At 39.5% G+C, this 21,963-nt stretch overlaps 1 protein-coding gene and 1 long non-coding RNA gene across 3 annotated transcripts in view; one reads left to right on the top strand and one right to left on the bottom strand.

The window, feature by feature from the left end:
- Positions 1-21,963, bottom strand: part of LOC6556953 (frizzled-2) — a 75,217-nt gene that overhangs the window by 6,764 nt on the left and 46,490 nt on the right. For both annotated transcript variants that reach the window (XM_032743489.2, XM_001984853.3), the window contains one exon: positions 13,496-13,573. The gene's annotated coding sequence lies outside the window, so the exon portion shown is untranslated. The remainder of the gene's footprint in view (positions 1-13,495; positions 13,574-21,963) is intronic.
- Positions 20,152-20,990, top strand: LOC116806539. The gene is made up of 3 exons (XR_004365678.1): positions 20,152-20,611; positions 20,665-20,808; positions 20,863-20,990. It is a non-coding gene; the product is annotated as an uncharacterized LOC116806539 (long non-coding RNA).

Genomic DNA, 21,963 nt, shown 5'->3' on the forward strand with positions numbered 1-21,963 from the left:
CCAAGACGGGGCTAACAGTCATCAGCATCAGCATCGGCATCAGCAATGCAGACGGCGGAAGCTGTTACCAAAGTTGGTAGCCAGGCCAGGCGACAACAGGCGACAACTGCAACTTGACTGCTTTAATTAAACAAACAAGGCGCAGGCGCAGCCAGCGAAGAGCAAGTAAGAAACAAACAAACAAGCTGGGAAGCGAATGGACAGACAGACGGACAGGCAGACAGACGGACAGGTAGCAAGTGATATTCGCCTCTTGGGGTATCTATCGGGTACAGTCCTCACTCGTATATGCATTTACAATGTTGCAAAGTGTTAACAAAATGGCATTCATAGTATAAAGCATGCATTTAACTTTAATTATCGATTTATTTTATCATTCATCTTTGACCAATGAATGATCTAAAAAGTTAAATTCTTCATTCAATCAATCTGCTATTTATCAATGATCAGTGTGTTGATGTTAAACTTTTTAGATTTCTTATATCCTAAAGCAGGATCTCGGGAAGTAGATTTTTAGTAGTTGCATATAAATTATGCCCTACAACAATCAGCACTCTTCATCCAGCTTCAGCGACAATTGATCACCGGATAAACAAGCTGCTGGAACTTCAAAGAGATAAAGTGATGAAGCGACTTTTAGGCAAATTAAACAACAATCGAGGACATCAACTTTAGTTGATGAATCTATTCATAGACAAGCCACACTAAGCGATAAGTTATCGTTGGCCCCAAATGGAGGCAATCAATCAAAACAAGGCCTGCAAAAAAAAGGGGCCTTCGAACAAAACGATTGCCTCAACGAGTGCTTGAGGAAAATGGAAAATGGAACGAAACGGAACGGCATGAAACGGAAAAACTTGCCAACCACAGAGCACTTAAACTTTTCTATGGATCGTTGAACACAAAGAAGCGTTGAAGCAGCAGCAGCAGCAGCAGCAGCCGAGGCAACAACAGCAACAACAACAAGAGTAACTTCACAGAGCACAGGTGCAACAGTACTTCCCTGTACCAAGAAAAGAAAAAAGGAAATACGAGTCGAAAAAATACGTGGAGTTGGCCTTGGCTTGTGCACTGGCCAAACCGCGAAAATCAATTGAAAAAGTCACAGCCAAGAGGAAAAAAAAGTGTAGCTGGTAGCAGCTGCATCATTTAAGGGGGACTGAGGGGCTGCGGGGAGGGTCGTAGGTGAACTGTTTGACCTGTTGTTGTTGTTGTTCTTGTTGCTGTTGTTGGTGGCTCAAAGTCGGCGGCGGCATCAAAAAGCGCGTAGCGCGGCGCAAAGTGAAAACAGTTTGACGAGTCAAGTTGAGGGGGAGGCAATGGAAAACTGAAAAACTTTAGCCGGCAGTCGACCTGTGCCTGTGCCCCCTGACCCTGCCCCTCACACGCGCGCGGCAGCCACAAAGTCAATGCAGACAAGTTCCATGACCTTACAAAACGCAGCAGAAAAAAAAACACACACACACACACAGTGAGCAATTGCCACATGGCTGGCAATAGAGAGAGTGAGAGCGAGAGAGAGAGAGGGAGCGAGGGAGAGCAAGCGAGTCCTTTGGGAGCGTGAGCCTCGCAAGGGGAATTTGCCAGTCGCTCCTCGCTGTGGTTGCGCCTCAGCTCTTCAGCTTTGGCCCAACGACAATGTAATAAACAAAACTGGCTCAAGACTTTTACGCGTCCGCCCATTAAAATCATTGACATTTAAATGCGCATTTTTTGTTAAGCGTGCGCTGCTGCTACCGCCGCCAGAGGGCGCCAGGATACACTTTGGTGGCTGGTTTAGGAGCAGAACAGAATTTGACGAGTTTCGACGGAGTTTGTGCATTTTGGAGTGGCTGGCTCCTTGCCAGCCCCCTCCAATTGCGCTTTGATGTTTTGTGTGTGTGTGTGTGTTTTTTTTTTTTTGCTATTGTCGCTTTGTTGCTTTGTGCTGATGATGCATACAAATTCCGAGTGTGTTTTTGTATGTGGCGCCCCCTGACGGCAAAGCGGCTGCAACGCTGGCTATCATTAAATGCTCTTTGGCATCATAGTTGCTGTTTTTGTTGTTGCAGTTGTTGTTGTTGTTCTCTGCGCTTTACAATTAAAAATTAATTAAGTAGACAGAAGGATTTCTCTCCCTCTTTCCGCTCTCTTTCTCTAGCTCTGTCCTTCTTTCAATATTTATCATTAATGTTAACTCTATTGAGCTTTGGGCTTTGGGTTTGCTGATTATAATAATTGCAAGGGGTTTCTCTGCGTTTCTCTCTGGGGGATCGCATTTGAGGCTTTTGTCGTGATGATAAATTATGCAATGGGGCAAGCCAAATGCATAAATTATAGTTAAACATTGAAAACACACAGAATACAACTTTGAGCGATTTGCAATGTTTCTTTGTTGTGTGTTTGAAACACGCAAATGCGACACAAATTTCTGTGTTTCTTTTTTTCTTATTTTGTTTTTTTACCCTTACTGGAGCAAGAAGCTTTGCTGCTGGAGGGGTTGATTTCGGTATTGCTGTCGTTCCACTTTCGTTTGAGTTGTGAGCGAGTGTTTTCTATTATTAAATTTTTTTGCGCAAACTGTGTGTGTGTGTGTGTGTGCAAGAGTGTGTTCGGGGGCTAAATGACACCGCAGAAAAAAGGACAAAGTGACAGGCGTTGAGAGTCGCTTTTTGGACTGAATTTGGTGAGGGGTTGCTGACGACTGCCGGACGCAGGACGCAGGACGCAGTACTCAAAGCGGGGCAGGCAGGCAACAAAAATAACATGAAAATAAAATTAAATTTCCGATTTCTTTCTTTGCCTTTGCCTTTGCCGTTGTCCCGTTGTCTTGGCAAAAGGCAGCAACAGCAGCAGCAGCAAATTTTGCTAATAACGAAACGAGTGCAGCTGCAACGGCTGCAATCTGTGAGGCGGGTTGGGTGGGGGCAAAGGGAGGTGCAGTCCTTTAGGGTTGCTCATAAGCAAAGAAGGGATGTGGAAACTTCGGCTGGTTGACTAAACACAAAAGAGTGTCAAGTGTCGCTAAAAAGGCAAAACATGTGGGTGTTCCCCTATCCCCTCATCGCCCTACCCTCCCCTCCCCTCCCCCTCTCCGCACTTAACTTTCCGCTCTCGCCGACTTCACTCGCCCTCGACAGATTTATTTTTCATTTGGAAACGTTGCTGGATGAGCAAGCGTTTTATTTTGACAGTTGGCCAGCCTCCCAGCCCCATATGCATTTTACCCATAGGGTGGGGGGGAGTACGAAGACACAAGAGAAACAATTAAAAAGGGAATTGCCTTTGCCGCATTTTCTGCATTTTTGTCAAACGCTGTGAAAACAAAACAAAAACCAAACACAAAATTAAAGACAACCAGAAATTAACTTGCCGCCGGAGGAAGTCCGGGTTGCAATGAATGAATGAGTTGGTTTTTATGTTTTTATGATGCCACAAGGCGTCAAGTTTGGTGTTGAAGTCGTAAATTAGAGGAGTGGCAACATAAAACCAAAATTTGATGACCTTTTGAGTGGGGACTGACTGTCAGCCAGCCAAGTCGGCAACTGCGGCTGCGGCTGCGGCTGCGGAAGTGCATGAAATTGCTGTGATTTAACAATGCTTACAATATTGCGCAAAGAATTTCTGAAGTGCTATTTACGCAATTTCAATTAATAACTACATTATACACAATAACTCACACATATAATATATATTTATCTATATTATAATTTATTATATGTTTTATTTTTACTTTTTTCTCCCTGAGTTGCTTAAAATTATTTTATGACAATCAATTTGGTTTTATTCGTCATTTCAAATTTCATGTGTTATTTTTTTATTTATTTCGTTTTTTTATGATTATTATTATATTTTCAACAGAGAGCGAAAAAAAAGAATGTTTATTGCCATTTTCAGAGGCGGCTATTTGTCTGCTTGCATGATTTACATTTATGGCATTTAATAATCGGCTGCGTTTTATGGCTAAGTTTGGTGCTGTTGTTGTTGTCTCCTATTTGGATCGTAAATGCATTGGAGCGCTATCAATTTTGATATTTACGAGTATTTCTCGTTGCTGTTGTTGTTGAAAGTTGTAATTGAAATATCATAGAAGAGCAACAGTTGATGACGTTCTGCGGTTCATTTACGGTGTTTGTTTGTGTGTGTATTTTGAAAGAAGAAGCCCAATGATAAATGTCCGAGTCCAAAGTGATTATTGTCTGACATTGACATAGAGTGAAACTTGTTTTTACAGAACTCTGTGCAATAAACACGATTTTTATGGCCATTTGAATGCGTCAAGCAAACGACCTGTGGCAACATACGTAAATGATGCATGCGACGATCAAGCTACTACAACAGGGATGCCTCTGTCTATGTCTCTGTTGGGTGTTGGGTGTTGACAATTTAACGTGCATGCTCCAAGTTTGCTGGTTCAGGTTCAGTTTGAGGTTGAGGTGCAGGTGCGGATTCCATTTCTACCAGTTCGCCCAAGCATTTTTAGTACCATTCATTGTTGAGTCTAACAACCTATTGGCATCTCGCTTTTACACGTGTTATGCACACGTATTAATTAATGTCTATGTGGAAATTAAGTGAAATACACACAAAAACACACACATAGAAATGTATATATGTTTATATGTTTTTATATGCATTGCGAGGATGTTGTTGTCGTCATCATTATCATCAGCATTGCTGTTGTTGTTGTTGCTCTTGTTGTTAATCATTGTCGTTGTCGTCGTCTATGTGACAAAATGTCGCTGACATGGATAATTAATGGTCTGTCAAGAGGGAAGTTTAGCTATCTACAGTATGTATCTCCCTCCCCCTCTCATTTTCTATATCTCTCTCTCTCTCTCTCGCTGTGTCCTGTCGCTGCTCTTAATTGCTAGTTTTGAGCCTCGACTAGCTTCACCTGGCCAGGCAGATTACAGCAAAACCTAACTATTAAGCACCACTCGAGCAACTGATTATAGCCTATTTTGAAATGTCGCAAGATGCTTCATGCCTCAAATCTTAGGCACTAAGAAAAAAAAAACAAGTCATAAAATGTTTCATAACTTCCTAAAGCTATTTTTTCAGTTTCGGCAAAAACTTTGTTTATTTGCTTGACTTCAATTTCTATTCGATTGCATATTTTTTTAAGTAGAAATCAACAATGTTGTATGTAGCGTGTTCCTGCAACATTGCTGCTGCTGCTGTTGCTACACAAATTAGTTTCTGCATTTGAGAATGCAATGCAAACAATTCGAATTCTAAATATTTTTATGTGGCTCATAAATTATACAATTTAGTAGTCAACAAATTTGTATTTATTTATTTAGCGATTCTTGCAGCTTGACTTTGAATTTTCAGCTATTTTAGTTGCGTTCGTTCGCATCAAAATCGCCGTTTTCTCTTTTCGATATATTTGACGCGACTCGATGTCTGGTTTGTATTTCAATGCCATAAATTTGTCGCCGTTGTTCTTTGAAAATACGCCAACACACTTACACACAATACACATAATAATACACATATATACACACATATTCCATCAGCTAGGCCAGCTAGGCTAGTCGCTGCCTGCTTCTTCTTCTTTATTTCTTTCTTTCAGTGTTGTAACATTACGCATACGCCCTGTGGCCAAATCTGCTTGAATTGTGTTGTGTTGTGTTGCGTTGTGCTGTATGTTGGGCGGGTGGCTTCCTGGCATTGATTTTTATATGCTTTGCTGCCTGTTTTTGTTGCTGTTGTTGCTGTTGTTGCTGCTGCTGCTGTTTCTTTGGGCTGCTTTGTATTATATTCTTGTATTTAATGGCATTTCTAGCGTGGTTTATTTGTTGGCATGCGTGCGACCCAACGTCGAGCGATAAACACGCGGCTCACCCCCCCTGGCCCCACCCCACCCCCCGCCCACAGTCCCGATCCGTCCGCACGTCGCCGTCGCCGTCACCGTCGCCTTCGTCGTCGGCTTCCCATTCATTCAAACCCCAAACCCAACCACCAGCCGCCCTTTGCCTTGCACCCCACTCACCATGCCCCTGCCACCCGTCCCTGCCCCCTCTCTTCTCTATGGCTGTCTCTGGCATGCGTTTAAGTTTTCAGTTAATGGCTTTTAATGGCATTCCTGTTGTTTTTGTTGCGTTTGTTTTGCTTAGGTGTGTGTGCTGTGTGTGCTGTGTGTGTTTGTGTATATCTCTTGACTTTCTATTAAAAATCTTAAATAAATATCAAAATCAATTAGTTGCGTAAATTTCGTTTCAGTTTTCAAATGCAGGCTATTAAGTATATATGTATGTATGCATATATATTTGAAGATTTAAACCCAATTTATTTCATACAAATAGCTAAACACTTTCTGTGTATAAATATTTCACAATATTTTGCATAATTTAGCACCTTGTGTGTGTGTTATAAATTTTAGATGAATCTCAAAAATGCATAACCAATGAACGCTAACAAATTACCAAAAACACAAAATTACCACAAATTATTTTTCTACCATGCATATAAATTTTGATTTCGAGTCGTATGTCTACTTGACTCTGGTTTGACTTTTTGTCTATATGACTAGAGACAGAGAGAGAGAGTGAGAGAGAGAGAGCGAGAGAGAGAGAGCGAGAGACAGTGAGAGAGAGAGACGGAGATAGGAATTTCAATGAGGCACATCACATTATAATTTATGAAGCTGTGACTAATGGCCAAATTGCCCATGGCAATAATTTGCATGCATGCGCCTCAAGTTTGACTAATTTCTTGGTCAGCAAGAAAAATATATATGTATACATATATATATATATATATATATATATACACATATGTATAGGGAGTATTTGAAGCACTGTTTTCTACTAGCAGTGGCAATCTTATCGATAAGAGGCCTACACACGTCCATATATCAATCAATATCAAGTGTATCCGATATGGTCGCGCCACAAAATCGAATTTATAACAATTGCTTAATTGAAGCGGTTGCCTACAACCGAAAAAAAATTTAAATTTATGAAAGCAGCAGCAGCAGCAGCAGCAGCCACAAATCGAACAAAATCATAAATAAATCGCTTGCTTATCGCTCGACGCGGCATATATATGTATATAAATATAGTTTTTCTGTGTTTTTGTTGTTTTTTTGTTTTTCAAATCAAAGTGAAAATGCCGCTTGGCATTTTCTATTTGGGAAAGTGGAGGACAAAACTGGCACTAGAAAAACTGTCGACTGAAGTCGTAATTGAAACCCCGAACTTTGTACTCAAATGTCGCTCGAACTCACTTTCATATCACAGAACTGTCAGTTTTAATGGCAAAGTGCTCGAAATATATGTACAAATGGATGTATGTGTATATGTATGTGTGTATATGTGTATGTGTATGTGGCAACAAACTGAAGCCCAGTAAAGACACAGTGCACAGGTCAAGTTAGCTGTGAATTTAATTGATAAGCTTTGGATTTTTGGTTTTTTTCTGTGTTATCATTTCATATTTGAAGTGGCATTAATTTTGTGGGCTTGTTTTTCATCGGTTTTCAAGGTACTCAATATGAAATTGTTTGATTGTTTCTTTTCAAAACATTTCAGTTTACAATGTAGCGAATTTTGATTTAGATATAAACATTTAAGTGGGCGAGATTTTTGTGTGCTGTTGTTGTTGCTGTTGGCCCGTTAGAAATTGGTCTCTTGCATATTTGGCGATATGGCATCGTAAATATTTTTATTGCATGCCATAAAAAAAAAAAGAAAAAAATATACAAAATGTAAAGAAAGCAAGAAGTGCATTAGAGACTAGCCGGAGTGTTGGTGCTATCAACAGTTTCACGCCTTCCTGTATCGCTGTATTGGCCTGTTGTATCTCTGCCACATATGCATATGTTGTATCTTCTGTTGTTGGTTGGATGGCCTTTGTTTATGCCACACATGTTACGCCTACGAAAAACACGTATAAAAAACGTAGTACGTCCGTTAGCCCGTTGCTGCGATGTGAATGTGGATGTGGATGTGGATGCATTGTGTTCGTTGTCTCTCGTCTGTCTCTGGTTTGTCTCTGGGTTCCTCCATTTGCCAGCCATATGTGGCAGAAATGCTAATGGGCATGTGGAAACTTTACTTTTTGAGCTCTACCTTGCATGCCAGCCTGCCTGCATGCTTCTATTTTTATATGTTTTTACATATTATTTTGTTGTTGTCAACCAACTAACCAACAACGTTGGCTGGGCGCTTGTCAATCAAAAAAATTATGCGCAGGTTATTCTGCAGACACAGAAAAAACAAAAAAAAAACGAGAAAAATCCTGCCGCGACGCAGTTGCAGCTGAAGTTGCGTCGTCAATTTTATGTATGAAATTACTTTCGAGTACATTGTAAACTCGGCGAGTAGCGAAGACAGCCAGTTTCTAGCCAGACAGCCATGAAAAAGACTGGCTTAAGAGTATGCTAATTGAAATCAAGGCGGAAAGTCAAATATTGAGTCTTAGTTATTGGCGAATAGGAAAAGCGAGGGAAAACGATTGATTTGTAAAAATCTGCAAGCCAAAAGTGTCGCTTAGGGAAGGGAATTGTCTAAATTAAATCGATGTAACATTTTCCCAGTCAAACAATAACTTATTAACGATCTATCGATATTTTATCGATTTCAATCGATTGTTAATTGTACTCAAGGCAGAAAAGGAAATCAGAGAAGAAGAATGTTATCAGATTTTGCAAGGAATTTATTTGCACAATGTCTTTCTAAATGCGTATCAATATTTTGCATTCCCATTTTGATGCTAAAAGTTTCAACAGCATTTTGAATGCATTTTCGAGTGCGCTTGTTAAAACTTTGATTTAACATATACTTGGCAAAGTAGCTGTGCCAATTTGCCAAATGGCCGGGGCCAGACATGCGCTCCATCGATGCATTAAATGAGTAGCCAAAATGTGAATGGGGGGTTGGGTTGAGTGGGTGTTTGGAATGGGCAGATCTTAAGCATTTAGACGATCTCACTGGCAAATGCAATGAACTCTTGGCATCATCATCATCATCAGCAGCAGCAACAGCAGCTGCAGCCGCAGCATCCACAAATAGACTCAGCCCACGCGCCTGCAGCAACTGCAACATTTGAAGAGATAGTGAGAGAAAGAGAGAGGGAGAGAAGGAGAGAGATATGTTGCAGACGAGGCAGGCTGACTGCAATCAACGCACTTGTTCCTGTTATTCTTGCTCTTGTTATTGTTGTAAACTATTTATGCATTTGGAAGTTTATTTGAAACACGCAAGCAAAACGCGCTCGAATGAAAGAATTCCATTTCCCTGGCATTTCAAATGTTGTTTTTGTTGCTTTTGTTGTTGCTGTTGTTGTTGCTGTTGCTGTTGTTATTTTTTTCTCGCATCCCGGCATCTTTTTCATGGCTGTTTGTTGATTTTATGTACTGTTTTTCTTGCTTCACTTCGATGCTCAGCGACGTTGGGGAGGGGGCGGTTGCGTCTGCCCTGCGGCCACATATGGTCACCTTAATTTGCCCGCCCCCCCCTGCACCCCTGCACCACGGCCCCCTGCCTGCTGCCCACACTATTGGCCCCATGCTGCAAATAATTTATGCGTTTTCCTTGAGTTTCGGTTTGTTTTTTCAAGCGCATTTCAACAGGCAAAGCAATCAGCAAATCGCTCAGCGGAAACAGCACCAAGGGATGCTGAATGTTGAATCTTGAATGCTGGGATGCTGGGATGCTGGGCTGTTGAGCTGTTGAGCTGTTGGATGATGATGATGCACGCAATCGACTCGACGGGTGGTTTGACTCTTCGTTCACCCAGCTCAACAGCCGACCGACCCCCTTCTCGTTGTCTTGGGGCAGTTTTGGTGCGTGCCTCAAACGCTCGAACTTCTTCGACTCTCATACTTTGGGCCAATTTTGTTTACATTGACGCCATCGAAACGTTTCAATTGACTCGCTTCCAAGCAGCTAGCTGGCGCAAAAGGTATGAACGTATTGATCCTTGACAGACATCTGTGCATTTGTATGAATTTTGACAGCAAATTGTGCTTCTAAATTTAAGCATGAGCAAACAAGAAACAATGCTGTGGTCGAGTGAGCATGACTACTAGATACTCTGCACCCAGCTGTTAAATATATTCCACTTTTATTACCAAATGCTCAAATGTAAGCATGCGTGGAAGTGTTCTCTTCTGAAGAGCGAATCAAGTCGACGCTGATAATAATGAGATCAATATGATAATATAACTTGGCTGTTTCTAATGAGATCTTTAATTGTCCATTCGATCAAGACACTCCTTTTAAAATTGTGGCTTTTATTGCTATCGGAAATCGATATAAATCGCAGTTGTTGATAAATATAGAGTTCTCATATACCAAATTTAAAGTTTTTAGCTCTTTAAGTCTCCGAGATTCGCGGACATGGCTATATAGACTCGAATCGGCTGATAAATAATATATATAAGGAGATGCTTCCTTCTGCCTGTTACATACTTTTGCAAAATACAAATATACCCATTTTACCCATTTTTAATGGGTTCAGCTAATTATCTTAATTCAAGAACATTTCAATTTAAGAATGTGCTCTTTGCTTGATATTATTCACGCTCTGTTCTACTGTTCTGGAAATTGTCCGTCATTTGGTAAGGATACTCCGCTCTCTTTTTATATACATATGTATGTGTAACCCAAGTTTAGCGCTGTCGCCATTATATTTCATTAGCCCAGAAAGCAGACTATACAAATCGGCGACAGTTTTTATGGCAACTTGCCACATGCTCAGCGCTAAGTATTTTGGCAATTCGATAGCTGCCTCAGCGAATCTTGGCTCGTTGAGACATACATAAATACATGTCTATATATGTTGTTGATGTCTTCTTGGGCCATTGGCTGAAGGAACTTGTTGTGGCAACGTTTTATGCGACATCTCAGTGCCTTGACTCTTTGGCAACTTTCGACACTTTTTTATATTAGCCATAAAGTTAGCTGTGCCGTGTTTTTACTGCCGTCGCACATTGTCAATTAATGTCAGGTAATGGGCGCACCAGATGTCGTTTAAGCCATTAAATGATGTAATGGCAATGTGAGCAACATGACTGAGAGACAGCAGTTGATTCTATGCCAAAGTTGCTTCTCGTGGGAAACATTGTGTGGCGACTTTGGTGAGATTGTCCCAAAAACAAATAAACACAAATAATACGGACTACATACTCGTACATACATACGCAAACAACTAACCCAAAACAGTAAAAACAGTATAATTTAATTGCAGAACGCATGTGAATCTAATTAATGATTATTATTATGATGTGGTTAGCCTGAAAGCCTTTACCAAAGTTAAATAAACTTTTAAATGGCATACTTAAAGCTTTGCCAAAAGAGAGCAAAGAGAGAAAAAGCTTTTGCGCTTTAATAATTTATGAGCACAGTTGTCACTTAAAAAGTTTCGATTATTAATGTCCAATTCAAGGAAAGAAAGATGTGCACATGTTTTTTTTATAGGACCAAAATTAACCAATAAATCAAACATGCTTACGGAGTGATGCAATAACTACAAACTTGAAACTCATCTCAGAATTCTGGGGAAAAAGCTCTTTGCACTGAAATCAGCTAAATAAACATGCAATGTCAGAGATGAGAAAGCTGACACTGTCAGCTCGTTAATTAAAAGCTCCATTGGCATCATCATTGGCAGCGAGAGAGCATTTTCCACAGCTTTTTTTTTTTGGGGCCTCGCCCCTTTTTGCCTACTTCAGTGGCATTTCTAATTAAGCGCCGAGCCCATTTTGGGTGCATAAACAAATACACAATACACAATAGACAATAGACGATGGGATAACAAAAATATGGAAATAAAATGTTGAGCATTGATTGACTGCTCGACATGGTTCGTGATCAATTTTAACAGAGCCAGGCCAACAGCAATGAGGGGAGTGGAGTGTGCGAGGGGGATGGGGTGGGGGGTTGCGTAGAGCGGCACACAATTATAATTCAATTAACAGTAAATTTAAACGTCTGCCGTCGGCTCATGTCCGCGTCAATGGCTGAAAAAGGCAGCGCCACATGTTGAGAGTTTGTACTGTAGTTGTTGTTCTTTTATTTTTTATTTATTTTTGTTTTTTTTTTGTACTGAGAATCGATTGCGCGGCATGTTTGGCATATTTAATTAATTATTGTATTGGATTGTTGTGGTTGTTGTATAAAGTTTAGTAAACAAGGCAACACATCAATGCGCATTGCCAGCCAGTTAGCCAGCAAGTAAGATCAGTTTTTGCATTTATGGAAATATATTTTCATGTTTAATTACGAAAACATTTTGATAGCATCTCTGGCAAGCAGAATAAGCCTCAAAAGTTGAACACTCAAAAACTGCGCCAGTTGGCCAGACAAGTTTAGCAAAAGAGCCAAACAAAAGCGTTGGCAATGAGAAGGGGTTAGGGGCAGGGACATGCTAACTAGATTGAAACGCCTGCCAAGAGCGAAACAGAAAAGGAAAAGGGAGAAAACAAAATCCGAACAGAGCTAAAGGATATTTTTGCATCTAAAGCAGCAGCAGCAGCAGCAGCAGCATTAAAGCACAGACCTGGCTAAATGATGAAGATGCCACGAAAGATGAGTGTGGAAGGAGAGATAAACAGACAGACAGACAGAGCGAGAGAGAGAGAGAGAGAGAGAGAGAAAAAAATAGTGAATGCTCCTGCACTCAGCTGTCGGCGAACAGAAAGAAGTCAACAGCTCGTTAACGTTAAAGTGGCAAGAGATATGCACGAGACTGAAAGCCAGGCAGCCGAGGCACAGACACAGATTGAGGCACAGACTCCAACTGCGACGACTACGACTCCGTTTTCAACTCGGACTCAAAGCAGGCAGAAAATGTGTTTCTCTCGCCGCTTTGTGCAGCAGCAGACGAGGTAGGGTAAGCAACAATGGGGCAACAAGTCGCGTCTAAGATGCGTCGCCCACGGCAACAACAGTTGCCAGACATATACAGCCGCATAGCCGCACAGCCGCAACCAGGATGCCACATTTTTGAAGAGCAAAATTGGCGTTGAAAAGTATCTGACGATGACGACGACGACGACGACGACGACGACTACTACTCTGCCACATGGTCAATTGCACAGGGTCAGGCGTCTTCTACCTCCTTGCCGCATTCTCAGTTGTTGGCAAACTAAGCGCTATTGAAGTTGCCCCAGATGGTGGGCAGTGGCAGTTGCTTGACTAACTAAGGGTCAAGTTTCTGGGACTCTGACTCCAAAGACACGAACTTGTTCACTGCTTCAGGATAAAATGCAAACTGAACACGACAAACAGATTATGAGTGGAGATTTGGAAAGCGTCATGATTTTTGCTTCAGCTAACAGTTGCAGCTAAGCGCTTAAGAAGTGCTGGACTATTGTTTTTTTAAGTCTGTTTTTTTTTTTCTTAATTAAGACAGCAGCAGTGAAATATTTTGGGGTTCAGAGTTACTTCAGCTAAATGTTTACACTTGAAAAAAGTGCTCTTACTCAAGGCATTTCTCATTGCATAATTGCTTTCTAAGCTCGCTTTTCGAATTTTATATTTTAATCGTGTTTCAATCAACTTACCATTTTTTCCATTCCGTTGTTGCTTTGTTTAGCGTTATTCTTCTTATATCTGTTGTCTGGGCACAAAAATTAGCTCAGCTGTAATGAGATGCGAAAGAAGACAAAAAATTTGCATGAGTTATCTAAAGTTTATGTTGGATAAGCTTAAGCAGCGAGCGAGCTCAATCTAATCATGAAAAAGGCCACTTTGAAATCTCTGGCCAAGTTGCTGAGAAATACAGATAATTTGTGTGTTGTGTTGTGTTGTGTCGTAAAAAATGTTTATAAATTTTTAATTAGAAAATATTAAAACAAGACAACTTAATTATGTAATGAGCATTAAAGTTGATGAGCCTGCTGGCATTTAGAACAACGCCACAAACTTTCCACGGCTCCACTGATTTATGTTGTGACACAGAAGGCGTCCCCAAAAACAGGGAGCAACAAAAGAAAATGGCGTGAAAAAATACTGGCAAATAAAATGGACACAAAATCCAACAAGCAAAAAAAAAAACAAAAAAAAAAGGAAAGGAAAGAGTAATGCGACATAATTTACAGTCCATGCTAAAAGAATGTGAAGGATTTGGACGGGAAGTCAAGTGTTTTGGAGAGAGAGAGAGAGAGAGAGAGTGAGGCATAAAAAGAGTTGTGGCAAGCTTAGCTGCCTAAATTGTGGCCTGAGTTATGTGCGCCGCCTAGGCAAATATGTTAATATTTGGCTAATGAATGGCCCGAACAGAATAACTGGCTTCAACTAGAAGGTGGGTGAGGGGGGTGGGGGGGGGGGAGGGTGTCATTGTGGGTCGGCACAGAGACAATTGTAGTAGCTGTGGCCAGAGTTGGGGAGCCAACGCGCCACACTTCAAAAAGCAGCAGCGACAGCAGCGGCGAGCAAACAAGCAAACAGGCAAACGGAGGCCCAAAGCGGGGGCTAAACGCAAATAGACAGAGAAGAAAAGCATAGAAAGACTGATGGAGAAAGAGAGAGAGCGGAAGAGATAGAGTGGGAGAGATGGAGGAGAGTGGGAGCACTTTGGACTACTTTAATCACGCCATGGGATTAAGGGCAATGCCGCCGCAGATGATGAAGAAGTTGCGTGTGCCAAGAGTTTGCATTGGATGTGGGTGCGAGGGGGGAAGGAACTACGCTTACAATTTAATTAACTTTTTTGTTTTTATTTCTTATTAAAGACGCCCCTTGTTTGTTGTTGTATTTGCTTTAACGGCACTCTTTGTATATGCCATAATGCAAGTTTAATCAGCAAGCGACAAAAAAAACAACAAAAAAAAAAGAAGACAACTCAGATACAGATACAGATACTTGTGAGTAGACGTTGAGCGTGTGTGTGTGTAGCAAGATTTGCCTAACCAAGTGGCAGATAAGTCCAACAACAACAACAACAATAGTATCTTTTGTATTCTACCCACACAAATAAGGCAATTGCCGCCTTTGATTTACCTACTGCTTGCCCCTCTCAATTTGCCATGTGTAATCTGCAGTGTAAGAACACCAACACCAACACCAACTACTACAATAAAAAAACAATCGAGAGCCGCTTGATAAAGTTAAGCAAACGACAACAAAATGACAATTTTTTAATTATAAACGTTGGCGCTTTTGTTTAATTAAAATGAAAACCAAGATGAACAAATCTTGCGCAACTCTCGAGATGAAGCAATTTTCAAAACAAATTGTTAGTTTCCATTTAGAGGCAAACCGATATTAATCACATGCCAAAGAACAAGTTAAGAGCAGCGAAAGCTTGCCCAAAAAGTCAGCCAAGCCATTTAGATAAATGGCCAACTGATATTTGATATACGAGCTATGCGCATAGTTTAAGATTATGATCGGATAGTCAGAGATGGGAAGGCGTGATTTTTATTATTGTCAAGCAATACAAATAAATCAAAAGCAAGCCAAAAACACAACAAAATTCCGAGAAACACCAAAAAAAAAAGAAACGAAAAGATAAAAACCAAATTCAAATTCAAATGTGACTCCACATATAAATATTTCCCATGAAATCTAAGCAACCTGCCAAACCACAAGCTGGAAGCCCAGTTCTCCGATCTCCGATTATGAGATCTTCAGATTGTGTCTGACGACTGTTGGACGACTATCATTTGATCTTTTGCCTAATTAAATGGGCGACTCTGTGCAACCACAGCATCAGCGTCATGTGGCAGGCCAATTAATTAAACGCATAATTTATGGCAAAATGTTTTTGTTTTTGTTTCTGTTTTCGCTTATTTTTTTTTTGCTGTCTGTCGAATGTCAACGTTGTCAATAAAGGCACATAATCAAAATGCGAATCATAAACGCAGAACGGCATACAGAGAAAAACGTATCAGTTTGCAAATGTTTAATTTATGACATTGGCGAAAATTTATGACTACAAATTTAAATGCTCAACACGAGGACGAGACCATGAATATGTATCTTGCATCTTGTAGCTGGCTCAATTGAAATTCCAATGAAGCTCAAGGAGCAGCCACCAAAAAAAAAACAATAAAAAAAAGAAACAAATAAAAGGCGCAGGAAGCAAGCAGACTGAAACAGGGACAGAAAGACAGACAGACCGACCAGTCGCAGACCTTAAACAAACAAAAATTAATTATGTTTCGACGAGAGAGAGCGAGAGCTAACAAGAAAAAAAGATACATTTACAGATACAGATAGAAATACAAAACAAATAAGGAAAAGAGCAGAAACCTGGAGGCCTGAAATAAAATCATTTCGTTGCGTTTCGATTCGTTTCGTTGCTGTTTATAAGAAAAATATGTTTTTGTTTGTTTTAACGCGCTTCCTTTGCACACAACATCCAGCATGCAGCATGCAGCGTGAAGATGCGTATCTGTTGCATCTGTATCTGCTGGATACATGTGCAGCAAGCGCAGCAAGTACAAGAAATGTGTGTACATTGTACACGTGTCTATTCCAGCTATTTTCGGGCATCATTTCAATTAATTTTTAGTTTGCTCGAGCTGCCTGTGCATATACATACATATGTATATATTTATATATACATGTATATGTGTGCATCTGCGAGATTCATTTTTATGAATTATATTGCATGCCTCAACAACTCGTGCAGCAACCATTCTTATTCATTCTCTCTCATTTCTGTGCGCGCTGCTTCATTTTAATTAGCTTGACAGTTTTTCATTTTTTTTTTTTTTTTTTTTTTTTTTGGTTTTTTTCTGGTTGCCTTTGAGTGAACTTCGTGTGTCTGTCTGCGGTTTTTAGGGTTAACAGCGCGTAGATTGATATCTTCAAGTTCATTAGAGTTGCAAGTTGCTTTAATTGGAAATATGCACAGATCTTGAGCAGGCCACAAGAGCAGTGCAAGAGGGGGGTGCACACTTGGGTGAGAATTAATGATGCCTGGCTCTCGACTCGAATTGCCTTGCTCCTGTTGCACCACAGCTGAATTCTGCTTAAACTTGGACATACATACATTTATTTCTATATATATACATATATCGCGCGTGGTATATATATAAACTCGCCTTGTGGTATGCCCTTTTTTTTACTGTACTGTGCATGTTGTTTATCATCATCTCTCTGGTTTTGTTTTGTTGTTAACTGATTTCAACGGAATCGCCAGCCAGCTTGCAAGTTTACTTTGGCTGCCTGCCTGCCCCCTACAGTGTTGTTTTAATTAAATGCTTTCCGTATATGGCGCATAAGAATGTTGCCCTGTTGCCCAAAACGGGCAAACAAAGTGTGTATCGGGCCTTGTGCAATACTGATTAAATTAAAGGGAAATATATTTAATAATTATCGCCTTCACAGACGTGGCCACAAATATTTACAACTGAGTCACAATTATGAACTCAAAAGCAAACTAGTTTTTCTTTCCAGATATCCTTCATAATCAAAAGCATTTATCTTATGGCCATTGTCAACTTCTTGGTCGGCATTTCCATTTAAATTTCCACTTCGCTCGTGAGTTGTTGTTGTTGTTTTTGTTGTTATTGTTGTTTTGTTGCCCCATTAGAATAAATGCCCGCATGGCTTGTTAGTTTTCATTTTAAATGAGTGTTTTCCTTAGCTTTTTTAGTTGTTTGTTTCTTTTTAGAACGCTGTGCACAACAAACAGAATTAACACCTAGTCGCAACATTTCCAGCTAAAACCACACACACACTCACTGAAGGAGAAATAGAGAGAGAGAGACAGGGAGAGAGAGAGAGAGGGATACCATAAGTCAAATCCATAACAAGGTGTCACTTGGTCGTTGGTTGCGTTTTTTGTGTGCTAGACTATCTGCTAAATGAATTAGAGAGCTGGGCTGCCCTGCTCCCAAAATGCCATAAATATCAAAGCGAGAGTGGTGGGGAGGGGGGGGGAGCATATTTGGGGTTACACCCACATGTCATGGCTGTGTTGGATTTATAACTGACACTTTCGGTTTTTTCCCATTCATTTAAATGCAAATTGTTCAACTAGGCGTATGCTCAATATTTGCATTGCCAATTAGCATATTCAACATATTTGAGTGATAGCAACAATTTTTAGGCCGTTTAGAATATGTTTTATTTGCCGTTTAACAACACATGTGTGTATCTGTGTCTTTGTATGACAGAAATGTTTCTATAGAAACCAAAAATAAATTCTAGTTAAAATTGCTCAATAAAAAACGACGGCGTCGCCTGGTTTTCTTTTTTTTTTCTTTTTTTTTTGTATTTGTTGTATTTGGAGAGTTTATGTGTTTGTCGATTATGTTTGTCTACTACCTCTCGAAAGGGGTGCGGACAGTAGGAGAGTGGTGAGGGGAAGGGGGGGGGGGGAACAGACTACAGCTCCCCGCTGTTCTATTACCATAATTTTCTAGTTGATTTCTGACGCTCATAAATCATCATCAGTTCTGCAGACTGTGGCCAGAGATAGCGTTTTGTTGTTGTTTTTGTTGTTGTTGGTGTTGCTGAGGTAGTCGTCGTTTAAGTTTTATGGCATTTATCTGCCGAACGGCAGGCGAATGGGCGACAACAACACCACCAACACCATTGACAACAGCAACAGCAACAGCAACAACGACAACAACACAGGCAACACAAAGGAGAATGTCGTCAACTTTGGCGACACAGTTAGCAGCACCAGCAACAAGTTTTTTTTTGTTACACACCCATTAAAAATGCTTAAAAAGGGTATAATGGTGAATGTAAAAAAATATGTAACGAGTGGAAGGAAGCGACTATACTCTACTATATTTTTGATCAGGAACAACAGCCGAGATCTCAGAGAACTTAACATATCAGAGATTTAAAATTTGGAAACTAAGTTGTCGTATATAAAGTTTATTTTATTTTATTATTATCGATAAATATCGATTTACGATAGCACCAAATGTTAGAATTTTTAAGGCAGAGTCTACCAATTAATATATAATACACATTAACATATAATTGATCAACTGTAGGAATTTCAGAAAGATCAAATAGAAAACACACAGTTTATAGTCCATTTTCATATTGATCTCATTTGCAGCTGCCCTGTGTCAGTCATTGGAAATGAGAACACCTCCACGCATGCTTACATTTGAGTGTGCCAATCTTTTTGAAGGGATATTTAGCAATAAAAGTGGATTATATTTGACAGCTGGGTTCAGGGTATCTTTTAGTCGAGCTCATTCGACTACAGCATTCTTACTTGAGTTTGGTGTTTTGTGTTTCGTTTTTAGTTTGATGTATCTGCCAGATACGAATAGTGAAAAATTGATAGCTTGTTGTGTGTGTCTTCAAGCAAAACGATGCATAATAAATGCCTCGATAAACAATATAAAGAATTTATGGAAAGACAAAACAAAAATGATAATATGAAAAACAAATGTATAATACAAATGGACAAAGCTAAGAAATTCAACAGAATTTTGAAGGTGAGAAACATGTTTTGTTGGCTATCTTGTTTCTCCAAGTCCAAGAAATCTATACTTGAGTTAATTATGTATGACTTAAATGCCATATATAAGTTTATATTCTGTGCCCAGTCGAGGCACAGCACACGGCTTAAGTAATAATTGTTAAGCTAACAAAATACACAAAAATCAATTTAGAAATACAACAACTGACACAAAAATAAATATGTGGAAAATAAATAAAAGCCCACATAAACAAAAAGCGTTTAGCAAAATGCCATTAAAACGCAATTTGACGCCTTTTTGTTGAACAAAGCCAAACAAGCAGCTCAATTTGAATATGGGCTTAAAGTTAAAGTTATACTTTAAAAATTTTGCGACGAAATCAGCTTCAAGCCACATTTGAAGATACCGAAAATATGAGCAAAGATCCAAAAAAAAAAGAAACAAAACATTGCAATTTCTAAATTAGTTGGCATAGCACCTAAGCAGATTACACACACACACACACACCGGACACACGCACACTGTGTGTGTGTTTTTTGGATGTCATTTATCATCGAAATAAACCGTCATATGAGTGGCGTGTTTTCTGGTGGCACAACTAATTGCTGGGACTATTCAAACGAGCCGTGGCTTCTCTCATAAATAATCATCCTAATAGACGGCAAGGCAAGCAAACAAAAACAAAACAAAATTTATTCATATAGGGGGAAAAACAAACAGCAAAAGAAAGGCAACCAAAACAAAAAAAAAAAAACAAAACAAATTCGAAATCGTTGAAGGCACCAGAAAATTATGATCAATGCAATCATGTCAAATTGATTTCGGCTTGCCCCTCAACAAAACACAACCGCAAGCCATCAAAATACCAAATTCCAAATACCAAATACGAAACGCGTCGAAGAATCCGTGTAAGCCGCGGTACGCAAGAGGCAAAAGGTCCGGAGGCTAATGATGCGAACGACTGAATGAAAATCTCAACAAGCAGCCAAACCAACCAAAATTGAAGGAGCTGCAAAATAAATCAAACAAACGAGCCCAACCAGAACACAACTAACCAGGGCCAAGACACAAGCTGAGCCGAGCCGAGCCAAGTTGAGTTGAGCTGGGCTCAGTTTGATGAATTGCAGCACAGCGCAACATTGACTTGGCCAGTTTTGCTCAGTTGATGGACGATTTGGTCGAGGCCTGTAGCTGCTCTCTCCCTCTCTCTCTCTCTCTTTCTAGTAACTACTTTTTCTTGTTGGTTCGTGGCTCAAACCAAACTGCGGGCTTGTGGTAAAAAATTAATCAATATGCTGCTGTTGTTGTTAATTTTGTTGTTATTGCAGGGCTGCTCATGTTAGTCAAACAACAGCGTCTTGTGGCAGGGGCAAAGGGGCAAAGGGGCAAGGGCCGAAAATGGTTTTATAATTATAAGGGTCGCATTCAGGTTGACTGCAAATGATCGGTTGTCCGACGTCAGCTCGTTGACGGTGGGTTGTCCCAATAATAAGTACGACTTGTTTGTCAATAATAACCCACAACAGCCCCTCAAAAAGGCAATCCTCTTGCCCCATAATTAGAGCAACAATACCCTGGGAAACAGCGCATTGCGCTGGCTCAATTACAAATTATATTGCTGCAACGAGTCCTCTCCTAAGCCAAACAGCTACAATTCTAGCTGCGAGTAATTTAATGAATTCTTACGGCCAACAAGTTGGCGAAAGTGACAATTACATAGCTATGCTGGATTCCTGTAGCTAATTTCAAACTTGTTTCAAATCAAACTAGAACTGGAACTAATATGGTGCTAGGAGATATCCTGAAACCAAGCAAGATATATATTTAAAATCATAAAAACCTACTCGACTCGGCTGTTGCTCATGATCAAGAATATATATACTCTAAGGAGCAACTTCATTATATTCATTTAAAATATTCACAACTTAATTTGGGTATTATTTAATGATTTTTTAATGCAAAGTGATTATGAATTTTCCTATTTTTGACTATAGATAAGGAGTATTAAACAAAACATTATTAACATATTTAGAAAGTTATCAAAATGGCTAGTGATTATTACTGCATTATTATTAGCATAAATCTATTAATCAAATATTGAGAAATGTTCAGCAATTTTTGTATGGAATTGATTTCAGCTTTTATGAATTTATATAATTAAATACGCATGCCACAAAGCTATTCATTTTGTAGCCCTAAACTCAACTAAACTTCTGTTGCAATCAATAGTCAATCAATCTGATTATAATTAATGTTAAGGTGCATGTTTTTTTCTGTTAAAAAGAGTTGATGGGAATTTTATTTAAAATATATTATAATGAGAAAAAAGGTAAAAAAAAATTTTAAATTTAAGTGCTTAAGTAAAATATGAAAATAAATATGAAAAAACGATGTTTATACTTAATGGTAATGTGTGGGTTTTTTCCTGTAAAAACAACAGAGTTGTGATTTTTGATTAAAAAAAAATACTATTATGAGAGAATGGCAAAGAAGTTTAATTTTGTGTTTAAATCAACGTGATTAAATTGCTTAAGAAGGCAGTAAAGTTAATTTACAATTAATGGTATATTTTATGCTTTTTATAAACATGTTTTTCTGTAAAATCGAAAAAGTAGTTGCGAATTTTT

This window comes from Drosophila grimshawi, unplaced genomic scaffold (genome assembly GCF_018153295.1).
Source record: "Drosophila grimshawi isolate 15287-2541.00 unplaced genomic scaffold, ASM1815329v1 contig_44, whole genome shotgun sequence".
NCBI lineage: Eukaryota > Metazoa > Arthropoda > Insecta > Diptera > Drosophilidae > Drosophila > Drosophila grimshawi.